This window comes from Canis lupus, chromosome 15 (genome assembly GCF_048164855.1).
Source record: "Canis lupus baileyi chromosome 15, mCanLup2.hap1, whole genome shotgun sequence".
NCBI lineage: Eukaryota > Metazoa > Chordata > Mammalia > Carnivora > Canidae > Canis > Canis lupus.
The window spans coordinates 57245356-57266431 of NC_132852.1; the positions used below are offsets into that span (position 1 = coordinate 57245356).

The window sequence follows — 21076 nt, forward strand, 5'->3', positions numbered from 1 at the left end:
CTGTTGGCTTTGTCTTCAAAATATATCGAGAATATTACCAGACTTCCCCTACACCTCTCATAATTTAAGGAGCATCAACTCTTGTCTAGAATGACATTAAGAAAAAAAATAGTCAATTTTAGCCATGTGAAATTTGAGAGAGCATTCACATATACATATCATTTAGGTAAATGAGTTACATAAAATTGAAGTTTAGTGGAAAATATATTAACATATCAAATTTGGAGTCTGAATTTGGACAGGTGTAAGGTGATTTCTCATTGTGGTTTTGATTTGAATTTCACTGATAAGTGATGTTGAGCATCTTTTCATGTGTCTGTTGGACATCTGTCTTCTTTGGAAAAATGTCTTTTTGTCTCTTTTTTTTTCTTTAAAGATTTTATTTATTTATTCATGAGACACACACACACACACACACACACACAGAGGGAGATAGAGAGAGGCAGAGACACAGGCAGAGGGAGAAGCAGGCTCCATGCATGGAGCCCGACGTGGGACTCGATCCCAGGTCTCCAGGATCAGACCCTGAGCTGAAGGCAGCGCTAAACCATTGAGCCACCCAGGCTGCCCTGTCTCCTCATTTTTTAATTGGATTGTTTGGTTTTTTGATGTTGAGTTGTATAAGAATCAAAAAGACAAAAAAAAAAAAAGAAGAATCAAAAAGACATAAGTGTTGGCAAAGATATGGAGAAAAGAGAATGCTTTTGCACTGAAGGGAATAAAAATTGGTGAAATATCTAGGAAAACAGTACGGAGGTTACTCACAAAGATAAACATAGAAATATCATATGATCTAGTAATTCCACTGCTGGGTATTTACCCAAAGAAAATGAAAACACTAATTCAATAAAATATATGAATCTTTATGTTTATTACAGCATTATTTACAATAGCCAAGACATAGAAGCAATCCAAGTGTCTGTCAACAGATGAATGGATAAAGAAGAAGGGGCATGTGTATGTATGTGTGTGTGTGTGTGTGTGTGTAATGGAATATTACTCAGCTATAAAAAAGAATTTTCCCATTTGCAACAAAATGGATGATGGATCTAAAGAGTATAAAGAGCCTGGGTGGCTCGGTGGTTGAGGGTCTGCCTTTGGCTCAGGCTGTAATCCCAGGGGTCCTGGGATGGAGACCCACATCAGGCTCGCCGCAGGGAGCCTGCTCCTCCCTCTGCCTGTGTCTCTGCCTCTCTCTCCTTGTCTCTCATTAATAAATAAATAAAATCTTAAAAAAAAAAGAGTATAATGCTGAGTGAATAAGTCAGAGAAAGATAAATACCATATGACTTCACTTACATATGGAATCTGAGAAAACAAAACAAATGAACAAAGAAGCAAACAAAAGACCAGACTCTTAAATACAAAGAACTGGTAGTCATCAGAGGGGAGGACAAAATAGATAAAGGAGATTAAAGGCACAAATTTCTATTGATAAAATAATAAGTCATAGGAATGAAAAGAACACAGGGAATACAGACAATAATACTGTAATAACATTTGGTGATAGATGGCGACTTACACTTATCATGGTGAGCCCTGAGCAAGGTATAGAATTGTCCAATCACTACATTGTACAGTGGAAACTTATATAATAGTATATGTTAATTGCAATTCAATACAAGAATGGGTATATTTCAGCATACACATGGTGTTAAAGTCACAAGTCTCTCATTTAAGAGATTTAGTTTAGATTGGTTGGAATGCTACTACACTTAGAATTTGAAGAGAGGAGGAAGTCCCAGAAAAAGGGATTAAGAAGTCATAGCCCGTGAGATTTATGAAACGCCAATAAAATGTATTCACCTAGAACCAAAATTAGCAAGAGTTTCAAGAAGGAGTGACTAATCAACTATATTACATGCACTGACAGACCAATTAAGATGAGGGCTGAGAGCTGAACATTGGATTTAGCAACTCTGACAAAAATAATCTCAGTTTAGTGATCAGAATCAAAGCTTGAATAGAGTGAATTCAAGAGAACATTAGAGCTTAGTCACCTTGCATAACTGACAATTTACATCAATTGAAGAGCAACTCCCCATTTCCCACTTCCTCCAGCCCCTGGCAATCACCATTCTATCTCTTCGTGATCCTGATTTCAATTCTTTTGTATATCTATTCTGAACAAGTTCTAAAGATCTGCTGTATAAGATAGTATCTATAGTTGTTTTTTTTTTATCTAAGATTTTATTTATTTACTCATGAGAGACACAGAGAGAAAGACAGAGGCATAGGCAGAGGGAGAAGCAGGATCCATGCAGGGAGCCTAATGCCAGACTTGATCCCAGGACCTCGGGGATCACAACCTGAGCCAAAGGCAAATATTCAACCACTGAGCCACCCAGGTGTCCCTTAAAATAGTATATATAGTTATTATACTACATTTGCACCTAAAAAATTGCTAATAGAGAAGGTCCAATGTTAAGTGTTAACAAGCAAACAAAAATGAAATCAAAGGGCCATAAAGAAACTTTTGGATGTGATAGATAGATCTAGTACTTTGGATTGTGGCGATAGTTCTACCAGTTTATGCAGATGTTCAAACTCATAAAATTGTATACACTAAATATATGTAATTTTTATCAATTATATCTAAATAAAGCCAGGAATGGGAGAGAACTTTATGGGAGAGAAACTTTAGCAGGTTATATAGAAAAATCTCTTAAGCACCTTGGCCATAAGTGAGGTTATATTTACTATGCTTTCTCCATTTTTCACAACAAATGGAGAATGGTTTTAATCAACTTTCAAGTAAGGGGTTAAGTATTTGGGATTTTAATCTCTGTTCTTTTTTTAAAATGTAAAAGCAGTTAGTTGACTATAGAACATCCATTCCCATTCTTTAAAGGTTCCTTAAAGAGTTGTCAATCTTGAATTCATTAGATAATTTTGATGCATGTAAATAAAATTATATATCTCATGCTCATATTTAAAAGTAAGATTTTTTGTTTGAACATGCAAAACTGCAGTTAGTAGGAATAATTTGATGTCTCACTTCTTTTGTATAATAATAAGCTAATTGTTTTCTCATTCAGCCTCTGTTCCATATTCAATGGGAAAAAAGACCCACATTTTCCCTAGTTTTTTTGAAATTACAGTTCTTAGTCATATAGTTACGAAGATGTGTCCTTCTGGGTTGCTTCGGGGGAGCAGTCAATTAGCGTCCAACTCTTGGTTTTGGCTAAGGTCTTGATGTCAGGATTGTGGATTGAGCCCTGTGTTGGACTCCCCGCTCAATGTGGAGTCTGCTTGAGATTCTCTCTCCCTCTCCCTCTCTCCTTCCCCCACTGTGTTCTCTCTTGCTCTCTCTCTAAAATGGACAATTAAAAAAAAAATGTGTCTTTCCTCCCTACCCTCCAAAAAAACTCATCCAATTTTAGAGAAGTTTATTTTTAAGAACCACTTTTTAAAAATAAATCTATTTTTTAAAAAAGATTTTGTCTATTTATTCATGAGAGACGCAGAGAAAGAGAGAGAGGCGGAAACACAGGCATAGAGAGAAGCAGGCTCCATGCAGGGAGCCCAATGTGGGACTCAATCCTGGGTCTCCAGGATCAGGCCCGGGGCTGAAGGCGGCACTAAACTGCTGAGCCACCCGGGCTGCCCAAGAATAAATCTATTTTAATAGTAAACTCGTCTTGCATGCTATTGAATCAGAACTAGAATTTAAGTGACTAATAACCAGGAAATGATTGTGTGATCTTGCCAAGAAAAATTCAAAGTTAAGTAATTTAAGATTAGTAATTATCCAAGTATTTTTCCTTCCTCTTGTAGGTCAGAGGATGAGCTAGATTAGACCTGGTGTCTTGTGAAGCTTTTTTATAACATAGTTACAGTTATGTGTCCAAAATATTTATTTTCTTGATAATCTCAATCTTTTTTATTAATATTTAATGAAAGGCACTACATTTTTTAACTGAACACATACTAAATGTAAGATGCAAAGCCAGGTGCTAACTATACAAATAACTATGTAAACTTGTGGGTAATCAAGATATATTCATGTTTGTATGTTAACTACAATCTGTAATATACTAATAGTATTCTGAATATGTAAAAATTGTCTCCAATTAATGATGTCTACTATATTCTAAAATTGGAAACTACTAAGTCATGAAATAATATGACATTTGCATCAGTAATATTTTTATGGTTCTAAATTATATTAAAATGGGGTAACAGACAAATTTTATATCTCACTATTTTAAAAAATAAGTATCAATTCATCTCATTGTTCTTCTTAATAGGCTAGGCTGTTTCCCAGCTGGAATAGACCTGGGTCCTCTGAGTTTTGTTTTTTTTTTTTTAATATTGTTATAGCCATGTGTCCAAGATATTTATTTTCTTTATGATCGATAGCACTTTTTCACGAAGACTTACTTAAAATTTTATTGTATACTGAATGGAAGAGATGTTGGGAAATAGGTTCTGTTAATGCTAATATTCCCTACTTATCCTGAAAATCAGCAGCCAAAGACTGAGAAATAATTAGTTTGCATCTACTCATCAATGAAAACTTACAGTGAGTCTCAGGAGAATAGAAAAAGGCAAGAGACACAATAATTTTGAGAAATATTGGCAGAGTGAAGAGGGGGAAGGTCTCAGTCCCAGGAATACTTAGGTCTTGATTAAAACTCAGTTCTTGGTCCACCCAGCAAAGGGTCATCTGTAAGGACCTACATTTCTTGTTGATGATTGGTATAATTTTGCAGTCATCTTTCATTGCAAAGAATATTTTACATTGTTACAAAGAAAGACTGTGTAAGATAATTTAGATTTAAAAAAATTTAACTCTCTCTGACCTCTAATCTGCATCACCATCATCAAAATGGGAATCAGTACTGTGATAGACCTAAACAGGATTCAAATCTATTATACTTGGTGTTTTATTTTCTCTTTATGGTGATAGGATATTATAATGTAGAAGATATCTTCACTGTTATCTTCCCCAATTGACTAATCATGTAATAATTCTATAATTCCCTCATCTATTCAGTCCATCTGTGCTTTGTATTTAATATCCTCAAGTTTAACAGTTCTTGCTTTCCTTGCATATTATGGCTTAAGCAGTCTGTTAAAAAAAGTTTCATATTGCTCTCTCAATATTGGTAACAGTAGAAGGACAGACATTGCCTGACAGTCCAGAATAATTTGGAAATTTCAATTAACCAGCAATACTATCACTTCAACTTAAGATCAATATTAGTTACTTTTAATAATTTGCCCTAGCAAAAAATTTTCTGTCATTATTATTGGATATAACAGTGCTACCAAAAAGGCTTATATCATTATCCAATAATTTAATTAAACAAGGGGCTAGTAAATTCTAACTGTTGTATAAAAAGCATTCTAAAGTGAACCTGAGCCCTCCTGCAAGATTCTTTTGTTTTAGGGCATAATTGTCTTCATAATGAGGACTTTATACTAGTTAAGACCAGTTAGGTTGCAGTTGATAGTATGGTAGATTGCAAAAACAGCAATACTTCACCACTCTTCATATTATGCTCCTTTACATTGTGATTTTGCAATTATTTCCATCAAGAATTGGAATTTGGAGCACCTGTGTGCCTCAGTTGGTTTAGTGTCTGACTCTTGATCTCAGGGTTGTGAGTTCAATCCCTGCACTGGGCTCTATGCTCGTTGTGGAGCCTACCTTAAAAAAAAAAAAAAAAAAAGGCTGGAATTTATTTTTTCATCCCTTGAACCTGAATAGGTTTGTGATTTCTTTTGCCAAGAGAATGGTGGAAAATGGAACAGTGTATAAATCCCAAGCCTATACTTCAGGCTGCCCTTCTCTCTTCCTTCTCCTGGAGATCTCCTGGCTGCCATTTGAACAAGCCTGGACTAGCTTTCTGTAGGTAGAGAAACAATATGGTGACAGAAGAGGCATCCACCAGAAGTCCTATTCTAGGCATTAGCTGGTCCGGTATCTAACTACAAAGATGTAGAAGCAAGTCCAGCCAACATCAGTGTGCCTACCTACCGTTAAATCAGCAGACTTGCCCAGTCGACTCGTGGACTCTTATGCAATAATAAAATGCTGTTTTAAGACATTTAAGCATTTGTGGTGCTTAACAGCAGCAAAAGCTAACTGACTCAGGTAGAAAGAAACCCAAGAAAAGGTGAGAAATTATTTTAATCTTAATGAGACACCACAGAACAGCTACAGGAATGCCAGTGATGAAGACCCCATAGGAACTACTGGAACAGGTGTCACATGTTCTAAGGACTTTTATGTGTCTCGGTCAACTAGGGCTAGGGGTTACACTGCACAAAAAGACAGCCCCTTGGGAGAACTACTGAGAATATTACCAGAAAAGGGGGCTTAGGAAAGATAGCTATCATCACAAAATCTCGTTCAGGTATGAGAAAACCTGTAGTTTCAGTTACAGATAGTACATTATCTATTAATACTCATCCCTGCTTCTATGCAGACCGCCTCTGTGGTCCCTAATATATATTCTGTTACACCATCCTCTGATGTGAACCTGACTGCATATTCGAATTTCCTCTCTCATCTAGTTTTATAATTTAATACTCTGGTAACTCCCAGTTGGTTTTGTCAAAAGAAAGTTTCTCATACCATATATGATATTCTTTCATGACAGCAAAATATAGAAAAAAAGAAGATCCCTTTTTAATATTCAAGTGTCTAGAATCCATGAGACTCAAGGACATAAAATTACCTACTATGTGCAAGGTAGCCAGCCTAAGCATGCATACACACTCTTTGAATGCCATGTCAATTTATGTTCTGGCTCAATCACCTTATGATTAATTTCCACCAACTATATGTTCATAAAATTCATGTGAATCCAGGAAAAAATAAAGACATTCGTTTTAAATTTAAGACCTGAATCACTGACTACATTTTTCTTAGAAATAAGTTCTCTAGCTTGCAGAGATATGACCTAAAAAGTATGCTAAAATGTTTTATTACAAAATATATTTGTTATGCAAAACCAAGAATAGAAAGACATTTTTTTTAAATTCCCATTATTCAGGAGTTTTAGGTTTCAAAAATTTTCGATTAAAAATTATAGCTAAATTTCTCTAAACTTAAATACAAAAATCAAACCTTTGAATCTATTATGTTTTTGAAAGTGTGCGGATAAATATTAGCATTTTTGGTGGCTCCCTCTATGATAATGAACTGTAGTCATTTTGGTGCAAATGAAGGATGGTAATACATTTCCAAAAAAGTAAGGTTTTCCTAAATGTGGTGGCCCTGAAAAGATGCAGGTTATGTGTTTTGGGTTTCATTTTGGAACGGACTGATCAGTCTAGAAAATAATAAAACCAAGTATATGTTCCATATATATTTCTACTCTGGAGGGTTCATTTCATATTATTTTCAAATGATCAGTTTTGTCTAATTTTTTTTTACAAGATGAATTTTACAATGCATGGTAATTTCAGATTGTTTGAAGAAAAGATGCTGAGAAGTTTGTGACAAAAATTTAATGTATTAGATATGTTGTAAAATGCTACTTCCAGCTTGAGCATATACATTTACAAAATAAATAAATGGACACAATATTACTTAATACGCTCTCTTCTTTGTACATACTTTCTGTTTATGTCTGTTATCAGTCCATTTATAAAGAAATCATTATTTATACATCAAAACGTATATCCTTCAAGCAACTTGAAAAAAATGTACTCTTTAAACTAGTGGAATTTTCTTTTTTTCCTTTTACTTTTCTTGAAAGAAAGAGAATGAGTGAGAGGAGGGGGAGAGAGAGAAATCTTAAGCAGGCTCCAAGCCAGCATTGAGCCCAACCCGAGTTTGGATCTCACTACTCTGAAATCATGACCTGAGCCGAAATCAATAGTCAGAGGCTTAAGCGACTGAGCCATCCAGGGGCTCCAAAAGTGAATTTCTATTGACAGTTATTTCACTGAAGGGCCCTGGTGAATTTTATCCAAAACAATAGTGTTAAGAAACAACTATCTGGGAACTAGATGTGCACAATGTTACTGGGTGTTATTGCTTCTAACCTTTGTTTCTAAGTTTTTCAGCAAACAGGTCTAGGAAATATACATTTGTAAGCACAAGTCATCTATACTTACTATCTCTGTATCATACTCAACACCACGGGTTCATGCCAATAGCTCCAATTCCAGTTCAACTCCTCAAGCTTCATTCAATTTTCCTCCCTTTCCTTGTTTGTAATTCTTCTGATAGTGGCTCTCAGTATTCAAAATATAATACATTTACTTACCTTTTCAGTCCTAGACTATCAAAAGATGCATACGTAGTTTTGTTAGATATTGCCAAACACTTCTCCAAAAGAATTTCTCAGCAAGAACTTCATTTTGTCTTCATTCCTAAGAGGAGGTTTTTATGGATTGAACTACCGCCACCACACCAGGGATTTTTAAGATATAACTCCATTGTCTTTTGGCTTCTCTGGCTTTTGAAAAGAAAAAGATATTGTGATTCTAATCCCTATTTCTCTCTGTGTAATTTTTTCCTTCTGACTTCATTTTTTTTTCGACTTTAATGGGGGTATAGTTGACGAATAGAAATTATATATACTTAAGATGTACAACTTGATATTTTTGTATATGTAGACATTGTGAAATGATCATCCCAATCAACAAGCTAGCTAATATTTCCATCATCTTACGTAACTTTTTTTTTTTTTTGGTGAAAACACTTCATATCTACCCTCTTACTAAATTTCAAGTATGCAGTATAGTATTGTTTACTGTAGTCACCATGCTGTACATTAGATTTCCAGACCTATTATTCATCTTTCATAATTAATTGAAACTTTGTCACATTAAATAAATATCTCCCCGTTTTCCTTTATCCCCAAACTGCTAGCGACTACCATCAGCCTCAGTGTTCTAGGAGTCCAACTATTTAAATCGTACATATAAGTAAATTCATGCAAAATTTGTCTTTCTGGGTCTGGCTTATTTCACTTAGTGTAATACCCTCCAGGTTCTTGTAGGATTCCAATTGCAGTTTGATATCATCTAAGAGCTTTGGGATGTTCTGGGTTTAGTGGTTGTTACTGTTTTTATTTTGTGTCATTTCCTAGGTTGTTTCAAGTCTAACAAGCCTTCTGAAGCCATTCTGTCTTTCTGCCCATTGTCATTATTATTGTTGTTAGAGTTTCCATTGACTCTTTCTTGTCCTTTCCATTTCACCCCTGGTATTTACGGAGGACCATCCCTCTTTTACACTAGCCACCTTTACATACCAAGCATTATTATTTTAGCACCCTTATCTCATAGTGCCAACATCTGGTTAAGTTTATATTTATTGTTCTGTCTCCTGACAGTGTGTTGTTTATTATCCTGCTTTTGCGTTTGTCTCAAATTTCTTATTAAATTCTGGTCATCATGTGAAAAACAAGACCGAGTTATATAGCATTTGTGCCTGAAAATGAAAATACTTGTTCCTGTGCTACATTTTTAGTTTGTTTTTTGATTCAACCTCCTCCAGGGTTGTGCTGGTGTTGAGATTTGTTGTTTATACTGTTAACAGTATAAACTTCTATCCATCCACTTCAAGTTTTCCCAGCATTACCTCTGGTTGGGATTGCAGCTTGGTTGCTGCAGGGATTTTCTTCAATGCTGCTCTTCCATAGTTAAGTTTCAAATTTCCCTGTTTCCTGGCCCCTCTCAGAGAGAAGTTCCATGTACGTGTCCCTTTCCCAATGGCAGACTGTGGCTGCTTTTTAGTCAATGTTTATTACCATGCCAGCAGAATCTAGGTTGGGCCTCAAGGAAGCGTGGCTTCCATGGTGATACTACTCTTAACTCTCATGGAAGCCAAACTCTGCCTTTCTTGGCAGTTCTTATGCAGGAGAGGATTTCTTATCTTTTCTTCAGAAGTAAGGAATCTCTAGGACTTCCTGTCCTCAGCCAGCAGCAAACTTTTTTTTTTGTTTGTTTTGTCTTTAGTTCCTCTCCTCTAGCCACATAGGACCTTCACACGTGCTCACTGAGATTGCTGCCTGTCTCTAGTAGCTTAAAATGTTTGTACTATAGAGTATAATTGTTCTTCTAGGCCATTTTTCATCCTTCAATGTCAGCAAGTTTTGTCCTTCGGGTCTGTACCATTGAGGAAGGCTTTCTTCAGTGCCTACCTCACCCCTAACTATTGTCCTAAGTAGCCAGTAGAGATCTATGAAGACAACCTGCAAATGCAGCCTATCTCCCTTTGTGTTGAAAGCTCACAGGGGTTCTATTCTCTCCCCCTAGCCCACACTCAATGTTTAGAACCTTTTAAAGTACTGTAGTCACATAATTTTGTTCCAATCAGGAGGTGCTTGTTGTTCACTTGGCTCATGCTCTGCTAGGGTGATCCAGTGTTGGTGTTCTGTTTCTCTTTGGAGGAGCTAGTTTTTCCAAAGTGTTCAAGCTACTTGCTTGCCCTGAAACCTCTGCTTTTCAATAAGCTGAGGAAAACTTATGATTTTTATCCAGCTTTTTCTTGTTGTGAGGACAGAAAGTCTTATCAGCTTTCCACATCCTTTGTGGAAGTAGAACCCAGGAACACAATTTTGAGACTTATTCCACATATATATATATTTTTTTTTTCTTAGAGGACCTCAGTCAGATTAAGTCCTTATTGCCCACAATACTATATCTACTCCTCACTGATCCTTTACTGATTTTTTCACACTTCCCTGTCACTTATCTGGCTTTCTCTACTCCTCTCACATCTTTCTGGGATTTCCTCCTACATAAACAAACTATCACTGGTTGGTAGAAAGGACTTAATATCAGCAGCAAATTAAGAAGTTATCCTTCTAATACTGTTCTTAAACCATTTGTTGTATACATTGCCCTGTCCTACATAATCCTGAACCTGAGTACTATTTCTTATAGATTCTGTCATAAATTATATTCTCTTTTATTTAAAATTTTACATCCATAAAGACCTATAGAAAAGATGTTTCTGAATTAAGTAAAAATTTCATTTAACTATAATGCACACACTTTGAAAACATCCCATTCCTCCAAATTCACTTATAAGTAGCTAGATCAGAAAAAAAGCTATATACTAGGAAAAATATATACCATATTTTCTCTAAATTTCATGGATTATGGGAGCAAGTGCACAACTCAGAGTTTTAGCATTGCATTTCTGGACAAAAGGCTCAGAGCTCAACTCTTTATCTGAAGTTCTTTGGTCTTGAAAATACAGTCCTAGGAGATCCCTGGGTGGCGCAGTGGTTCAGCGCCTGCCTTTGGCCCAGGGCACGATCCTGGAGACCCAGGATCGAGTCCCGCGTCAGGCTCCCGGTGCTTGGAGCCTGCTTCTCCCTCTGCCTGTGTCTCTGCCTCTCTCTCTCTCTCTCTCTCTCTCTGTGTGACTATCATAAATAAATTAAAAAAATTAAAAAAAAAAAAGAAAATACAGTCCTATTTTGTGGGGAAAGAACTCAGAATGTTGGGAATGCATTTTGTCTTGAGGTAAATCTAAAAAGGCCCAGGATTAGATTGTTTGGGCTTTAGAATTCTCTCCTTAAAGTTAGGTAAAATAAAGAATGAGAAACAAAAATAACTTTTTTTAGATTTCCAAAAAAAGATTTTCAGGTAAATTATCTTTTATATCTTAATGTAAAACTTTTATTTCAGACTAAGATTTATTTAGAATGATTTTTTTTAGAATGAATGTTTTAAGATTCAGAAAATATCCCACTGACCTCTAATCTTAAATAGTGTATAAATATAATAATTTATTAAAAATCTGACTAAATTATGGCTATACCTTTCATCTGAACTCTGCCTAAAATCATGATAGGACTTTAATGTATTTATTTATAAGAGAATTAAGAACAGTATTTTATTTTATTTTGCTTGGTTTAGTTTAGAAAGAAAATCAAGCTTTTAAGTAGAAGACTATTTTATTGCTTATATAATCAAGCACTTCCACAACGACCAAATATATTATTTAAAGTCATAGGGGGAACTGGCAGTTAATAATTCAGGGAGGAAGGGGTGGATCTCATTTCCTTTACAATTCAACTTTCTGTGATTTAAAAAACTAACACATTTCCTGAATTTTAGAGAAAGTTTACTTTTTTTTTTGGTACCACAAACATATTCTCATCAACTTTTCAGTTGGAAAATTTTAACTTTTTTTAAGGAACTAGAAGATAATTAGTAAATATATTTTATTTTCTTAAATATGGCTTATTAATTCTACTCCTGGTATACATCTCATTTCACATAGCTTAAATATATGATCCAACCATACTTTAATCTTTCCTTTCAAACTAATGATGAAATCTGAATTAACAGTGAGCATTCTGCTACCAGTAAAAGAAATATCACAGTAGAAGGACAAAAATAAGTGGCAAAAACATGGATGCTTTTTATCCTCTATGTCAAGTTATTCCTCATCTAAAAACAGATTTTATAATGTGATTTATTGTCCTGTCAAAATGGAATATAAAATATATTTAATATTATGAATATAAGTTTCTCATCTTAGAGTAATGGAGATTGAATTTTCTCCTCATTATCCATGCTAAATTATTGGATTAATTTAACTATTTTAGTAAAGAGGTTTGCATAGAAGACAAAAAGGACAGCATTAATAATGGTGATAATAGTACATAGAGAAGTAGACAGAAACATATAGAGAAAAAAATTTAAATGGTTATGAAAATTACTGTGTTGCTTACATATATATATATATATATAGATAGATGATAGATAGATAGATATAGATATTAAACATTGAATGACTGAAGAATAATTTACCCTAATCTTACAAAAGCTCCCTGTATTACATTCTGAAAATGATGTTCTGCAATTACGCGAGTTCATGTCCCTATAGAGTACTTATAAAGCAGGATAAGTTACATGAAACAAAATAAAACAAAAAACGACTTTGGATATTATGGAAAAGGATTTGTTTTAGAATTAGCTAAAAATAAAAGCAAATGATACATCCAATTTTGTATTCTGTCAATAGGAAAGAGCAGTTTCTGTATTACTTTTGCTTTTCACAGCAAAAGGATGATTTAACAGGAAAGAGAAGACTGGATGAGATCAAGAATCAAGGACTGGAGGTCTTACACATAAATGCATGAACACACACCAGGACACACAGAGACTCACACACAAAATATTATCTTGGGATTTAGGTATTAAACCAGATTTCTAATTGCATAGTGATAATCTGTATCAAAATACCTAAAATACGTATTTTTTAAAGTTATGCATCAAAAATTAGCTATATTTACTATTTTCCTCATAAAAATGTGTCTCCCCAAAGCACCTGTCACACCTATAATTTTAAATTAGTTTTTTGTGACTATTCACCTAATAACTCTTTATCTATTAAATCACTGATGATACGGATCATAGTCATGTTTGTCCAACGTAACCTCAGGGTGTAGCCCAGTGCCTACAACATGTAGACACTTAATAGATATCTATTGGATAAATGTGAATGTTTAAAGAAATGAAAGGATGCGTTCTTGAATGTGTCAGTTTTCCAAACAGTGATAGAAATATAAATAACTTGTCTTGGTATAAAATCAGTACTGAGCTCTAGGTTAAAATTCCAGATGCTCAGTAGATATTTCTGTCAGAATATCTCACAACTCAAAACAGTGAAGTAAATAAAGACTTTGGATTATGTTTATGATGTTTATGACTCAAAAAATGTACAATTACTTTTCTACTTCTATAGTATAAAAAACAAATATTGCTACCAAACCAACCTGAGATTTTATAAGTGACAGGATATCATTCCCCTTTAAGAAAATCTCAGTATACTCACCACTGATCCTCCAGGCAATATCTCAATATTGCAGAGAACTTGCAAACAGGGTTTGAAGTCCGGTCCTGCCAAATGTTCCCAGAGAAACTGTTGAAAACCTCACTGCCTCAAGTACCTCCACTATATATACGTAGTGTTTACCATTTGCTTAAAGCAACTTAATATTCACTACCAAAACACAAAAATCCTCAAAGAATGAAGTTTGACTTCTACCAGACCAGGCAAACAATGACCAATAAACATAATTAATCAGTTAAGTTGTAGATCAGAGGGCGTCAAGTACTATTAAAAAAAGACATTAAAATAGAGTAGGATTGAGAGCTCAATATTGAGGGACACAAAAAAAAAAAATAAAAAAAAAAAATTGAGGGACAGGCTGCAATTTTAAAAAGATAGTGAGACATCTTCAAGAAGGTTCACTTGGGCACAAACTTATAGACAGTGAGGGTGTTAAACATAGCTATGTGGGAGAATAAGCCAAGTATAGGGAAAAGTCAGTGCAAAGGACCTGTGGTAAGAGCAACCATGATGTAAACAAAGAAGATCAAGGAAGCCTATGTGGCTGGAATTGAGTGAGTCACGGCAATCATGCAGGAACTTCTCCATTTTTAAAAAATCTTGTTATCTTTTCCTTAGTTCTCAAGATGTTGATGAACACATATTTTACTGGAAAGAATCAAAATTATATATGTTCTTTTAAAGTATCATTTAAGGGCAGCCCAGGTGGCTGAGCGGTTTAGTGCCTGCCTTCGGCCTGGGCGTGATCTGGAGACCGGGGATCGAGTCCCATGTCGGGCTCCCTGCATGGAGCCTGCTGCTCCTTCTGCCTGTGTCTCTGCCTCTCTCTCTCTCTTCTCTGTGTTTCTCATGAATATATAAATAAAATCCTAAAAAAAATGAGTCTATCCTCTTTAAAAAAAAATAAAGTATCATTTAATATTCAATTTTGTTTGTATGTTTCATACAGCTTATAAAACACCAACAGTATTTTTCCTAAAGTGATTAGAGGTTAATATGATTTTCTTTCACACCATCATGTCTCTTAATTGGTATTACCTTAGGTCAAATTTACATTCTCCTCTCCAAAAACAAATTTATTTCAGAGTTTCCTATTTGGTAATGGTCACAGAAGAACAGAACAGCATAGTTGTCTTTTGCTTTTCTGTCTCCCTAATTCCTCTCATCTATTTAATCTACTAGTACTAGACTTTGCTTACCTTTTCTCTAAAAACAATCTTTTCCATTCTCAGGTCTAATTCTTTATTTTTTAAAGATTTTATTTATTTATTCATGAGAAATACAGAGACAGAGACACAGGCAGAGGGAGAAGCAGGCTCCCTGTGGGGAGCCTGATGCAGGACTGGATTCTGGGATGGCAGGATCATGCCCTGAGCCAAAGGCAGACACTTAACCACTAAGCCACCTGGGTGCCCCAGTTGCCCCAGTTCTAATTCTTTTTTTTTTTTTTATCCCTTACAACTCTATCATAACAGCCTTACAGAGCCTGCCAGCTTCTAGTTCCCAAACTACTTTTTACACCACTTTCACATTCACTGAGGTGAGTGTACAATCCTCCATTAAACTATTCTAGCAGGACAAATCAATAACTAACCGGTGGATGTGGTTACAGCAGCTCTTGAATCTCAGCGTCCATCAGCCCCTCCTAGTCTGTCCCTTTTTAGTTGGGTAGGAATTTAGCTCAGGCTCCAAGAGGGCTAATTGTATGTTGACACACACAAGCATAGTATTTTTAGTGGCTTTTCAATATTGTTAAGCCAAAATGCTCACTTCCAGTGCTGACTGAAGCAGCAGAAAAAGTAATGAGAAGCCTGATTTATGACCATATTTAAGAGACAAGATTGTAAAGGTGAGGATAATCGTAGGGTGGGAAACTTGCAGGATGAATGGAGTTAGAGAGTAAAGGTTGATGCAACACCCTAAAGGTGACATCATCTCCTCCCAGAGAAACCAAAGAAAAGCAAAGTGCCCAGGTGCTTCAGAAGAAAACATAACATCTTTTTCCAACAAAGATTGGATTATGTTTGCAGTGATTTCATGAATAAAGTATATTAAACGTCCCATTGCTTGAAATGTCAAAGATACAAAAAAATCAAATCTATGAAAAGGAAAGCCTAAAATGGAAAAGGTATAGTTGTGTCACTGTCATATTCCATTTAAATTGAACTGAATTTGGATCAAATGCCTAAAGAAAAGGCTGAAATAAGAATTAGAACTTAGGCACAGATAGACTTACTTTCCATTCACATAAAAGAGAAATCAGGTTCCGACAAGTGCATGATTTTTCTTAACATGACATTTTTCTGTCTCAAATATTTACTCATTCTGTATCCTACAATTTAACACATGATTTATAACCCTCAAATAATTTGTTAATATAACCACATTATAAACTTGAATGACTTGGTGAGCTAGCATGATGTCACAAAAGAAGGATCAGACACTTCGTCTCGATTTAAGACTCAGGTCAATGAAATTTTAAGCAAGACATTTTATCTTGATAGATTTCACTGATTTACATTTGAAATTATTATGTTGACTTGTTGATCTCTTGGGCTCAGCTCTGCAGAAAGAGTAGCCTTGAGAACAAAGAAATATATATACATATATCCTCAACTTTCAATTGAAAAGCCATATAATTCAATTGGAAAGGAAAACGCAGCTCATTTATTTCAATTATTTCTATTAAACCAAGATTTGTGACTACATGGTCAGGGCAATTCTCCCAAGGTCACTCTTACATGCTATGTTCACTATATGTAAAACCAAAACAGTAATTTAAGGAACTCCAGAAGGTATGTGAGTCCATTACAAAAATCTACTTAGCTGCATTTGTTAGAATTAAAAATGAGAAAAAGTTAATGCTTCCTGCAGAACTTTAATTTCTGAAAATGCTAAATATACATATACATCTGTTCTTTTTCCTATCCTATCAACATGGTCATAATTACGTTACTGTCTCAAATTCAACATGGCATGCATATTCATGAAAAGTGAACTAAGTCTCTTCAACAGAAGGATAGAATATATATCTTATAATTCTTTGTCAATTATTAAGTTAAATACATTAAAAGTAATTTATATATATATGAAGTTTTTATAACTGGGATAAAAACTATGAGCAAAAAAAATGTATTATATTCTTGACTATATTACAAAGTAAAAATACAGAACTTAAAAGATTATTTTAATGCAATTTTAATGATTTTCAGAAGCATGTGACCTGAATGTCTCTTTCTCTCTCAGCTCTCTAAGGAGAAGATTCAAACAAAAGACAAAGGAAATCTCAAATAACTGGGTACCAAAACCATCTCACAGAACACCTCTGTGGCAAGCAGAATTCTAAGATGGCCCCATGATCTCTACTTTTTATTACTAAATTGATGATTAGGATATACTACATGATAAAATATATTTTATCATAGAAATAATTGAAATAAATGAGCTGAGTTTTACTTTCCAATTGAATTTCCAGAAGTAATTACAGTTACTAATCAAATGACCACATGATCAGTAGATATCCAGGTGGGCCAAGCCTAATCAGGCAAGTCCTTTAAAAGCAGCAGTTTCTCAGGTGGAAATTTAAAAAAGAAAGTAAGAGAAATCTGAATGTAAGAATATTAGGAGAGAGAAAGAGAGGAAGAGAGATTTCATTGCTGGTTTAAAGATGGAGGAGGTCATCTGGAAAGGACATGAAAGCTAAGAATGATCCTAGTTGACACTCACTGAGAAAATTAAGACCTATTCCTACAACAGATTGTTTTGAATTCTGCCAAATAACATAAAGGAGCTTTAAAGTACATTCTTCCCCAAAACCTCCAAATAAGAGGCTATTCCAGTGAAGAGACAGATCTTAAATTTGTGAGGTATTATGTAGAGCACCCAGTAATGTCCACTCAGACTTTTGACTTTCAAAACTGTGCAATAATAAATGGGTAGTATCTTAAACTGCTAAATTTATGGTAACCTGTTATTAAAAAATAGGAAACTATTATTATTTCTAAAACCTCAGGTTCAAACTGGATATAAAAATAATCTGTAACTAAATTAGAAAGGTAATTTAGAAACAAAGTCCTATTTTTTTTAAAGTATAGGAAAATGTGTTATGACTGGAGATCAAAAAAAGGGTAAAGAGAAAAATTAAGAAAAAAACTAAGGAAAACATGAATAAATTTGGATGCATTAAAAATCTTGAAAAAATAATTATTATTCAAAGTAGAAAGATTACACAATTTTAACATATATTACTAAAAGTGATCACTTAATAACTCTATATTATAAATAATATAGATATATATTATAAATATATATAGATAGATATTTATATATATAAATATATATAAATATAGATATTTATATATAATATATATTATAGATATATATAATATAGATATATATTATAAATAATATATATATGTTATATATAAATAACAATATATTCAAAGAAATGACAAATCATTAAAGGTCAATCTAATAGAAAAATTGGAAAATCAAGGAAAAGGGGAAATTACATGAAAACTGAAATAGTTTATACATATATGAAAAATGCTCAATCTCAATAGTAAGTAGAGAAATACAATTTTTTTAGAAAGTGATATACTATTTTATGCCCATCATATTGACCAAAATTGAAGGCTGTTGATCCAGGTAGGTAGCCCTAGATATCAATCAGAGGAAATTTATATGTTATTTTGGAAACTGAATTGCTATACTTACTTCAGAATCTAATTTGGGATTACCTAACAATATTGAAGGTAATTATAGCCTACTTAAATTGTGGTCTTCTAGCAGAATGTGTAAAATAGGAGTGATGTTAAGGTACAGGCACTAGATACTGTTCATTTTAAATTAAATAACTTATTTAACTAGTCCTAAGATCCTAAATTTCTGAATACATTATTTTCTAGCATTACATGGAACTACCCCCATTTCTCCTTTAAATACAACTTTTCTAACATTAAGACACACGCACATACACACACACATACACACACACATACACACGCATGCTCCTATCACCAACTGTGAACTTCTTACTTATCTGGCAAATTAAAATACCTCCATAACATGACATAAATATAATTTAAGATGTATTCTGGGAAAGTTCTCCAATCTTGAGTCATGGCACCAGAGATTCATCAAAGACTTCCTTCCTTCCCTGCTTATTCACGAAGGATAAAGGATGGCACTGGATACGGGTTATATTGGCCTTTATTCAATTGTCTGAATTAGAAATGTTGTAGGATATGGTTCATAAGAATAATGGCAATTCTGGTTGAATAACCACCAATCTTTAGTAACTCAAATGTTACCAACAAAATATTGTTTTGAGACAAGGTTTATTTTATTTTATTTTTTATTTAGTTTTTTGTTATTTTTTTCATTTTTAAGGGCTTGAACTCATGGCTCTGATATCAAGACCTGAGCTGCAATCAAGAATCAGATGCTTAAACAACTGAGCCCCCCAGGGTCTCCTGCAACAGAGTCTTATAAAAGGAAAGTGAAAAGAGCTTTAGAAAGAAATTTTGAAAAGTAAAGAGACTTTTAAAAATGTCATTAAATGCAGGATGAGAGACACCAGGGACTCAGGAGGGACATATCTACTCCTGTTATTTTATGCACTTTCAGGGAGTCTTCACTCTTTCTTCATGTTGGGGCTTCCTTTGCCTGTTTTTACTCCAATAGAGGTATTTTACCCTTAGTCAGCTCTTAATTCTTCACACAGAGTATTACCAGAACCAAGGCTGAATACTCCTATGTGAATTCCATCAAACTTCCATTCAAGGGAAACAAGGCTAAGAGTAAGAAGAAAAAGAGTAAAGAGAAGATGAGAAAAGAGATGAAGATACTCAACTTGATATTGTTGTAATCTTGTGGGTCACAACAAACTTTGGTGAAATTTCAGGGATGATAGCAATTGAAATGGATAAAGGAACCTATATACATACATTGACAGTGGACTTTTTACACTGGGAGCGCCACATAAAGAAGTTTATGATGGCTAGTCTTCCAGAACAGTTTACAGCTGTCATCCTGCCTGATTCCTGAATTGTGTTGAAATCTGGCTATGGAAAATATGTTGGTATCAATTCAGATGGACTTCTGGTGCATTTGGATATAATTGGACCAAGAGAACAATGGGAATTCGTCTTTCAAGATGAGAAAATGGCTTTATTGACCTCAAATAGCTGCTTTATTAGATGCAATGAAGCAGAAAATATGGAACCAAAAGGTAAAACATCAGGAGAAGAAGAAATGATAAAGATCAGATTCTGTGCTGAAAGAGAAACTAAGAAAAAAAAAGGTGATATTCCAGTGGAAGACAAAAGAAATATTAAACAGTGTGTAATCAATTGTATAAAGAAATTTCAGAGCTTCCAAGATCATAAACCTAAAATAAAGACAATAAAATTTTCAAAAAGCCCAGAAAGATGTATTTTTGCATCAAACACTCTGGACAAGAGAGCAAAATTGAAAGCTAATAGATACTGCAAATGACTAGAATTTCTGTTTGTCTCCTCCTATTTTTTTTTTAATAAAATAGTCACTAGAAATGTATTTACAGTGTGTCTGTGTGTGTGTGTGTGTGTGTATACAGAGGACACACACATATATATGTATATATATGTATACATGGTGTGTATATACATATATTATCTATATATTATTAGATATATAATTATATTTATATAATTATATATGTATACATATATACTAATTATAAATATATAAAATTAAATGCAAACATTTATATTCATCCTCAGAGTATTTCATTAGTTGGACCACCAAGTTTTTCAAGTTATCCTAAATAAAATTCATAATTTAAAATTTTTTCTTCCACTCATGGAGGTAAGGTAGATCCGTATTATGAGAATTCCTACTCTCAGAGCAGATGTGTTTCTATTTTTCCTGACAACTACATCTAAAACCCCTGAAGACACATATATTTTTTCCCTGAATTTACATAGGTTTTAAATATAAAGGAAATGTAAGAAGAATTTGTAAGGTGGAAAGAAGGCATAAAGGTTAGGAATCTTGGCCCTTGAGAAATGATTTGTGATGATTTTCCTGGGGTTTCATTATAACATGTATAAACAAGATTGGGTACTAGAGAAACTGGCAACATAGAAAAGACAAACAAACAAAAAACAGATAAAAACAACCCCTCATGGTATTACTTGAGACATATGGAAAGCATGGATTCTACCCCCACTCTCCGGTCCCCAGCTGGGGTGATATTAAGGAGGCTGAGTGAAAAGATAGGACTTTTCTAACATTTTGGAAGTAATGGCA

The 21076-nt window shown here is 34.1% G+C and overlaps 1 pseudogene; it reads left to right on the forward strand.

Annotated features, from left to right (window-relative positions):
* Positions 1-15902: 15902 nt before the first annotated feature.
* On the forward strand, positions 15903-20281 carry LOC140604537 (protein FRG1 pseudogene; annotated as a pseudogene).
* Positions 20282-21076: the final 795 nt, after the last annotated feature.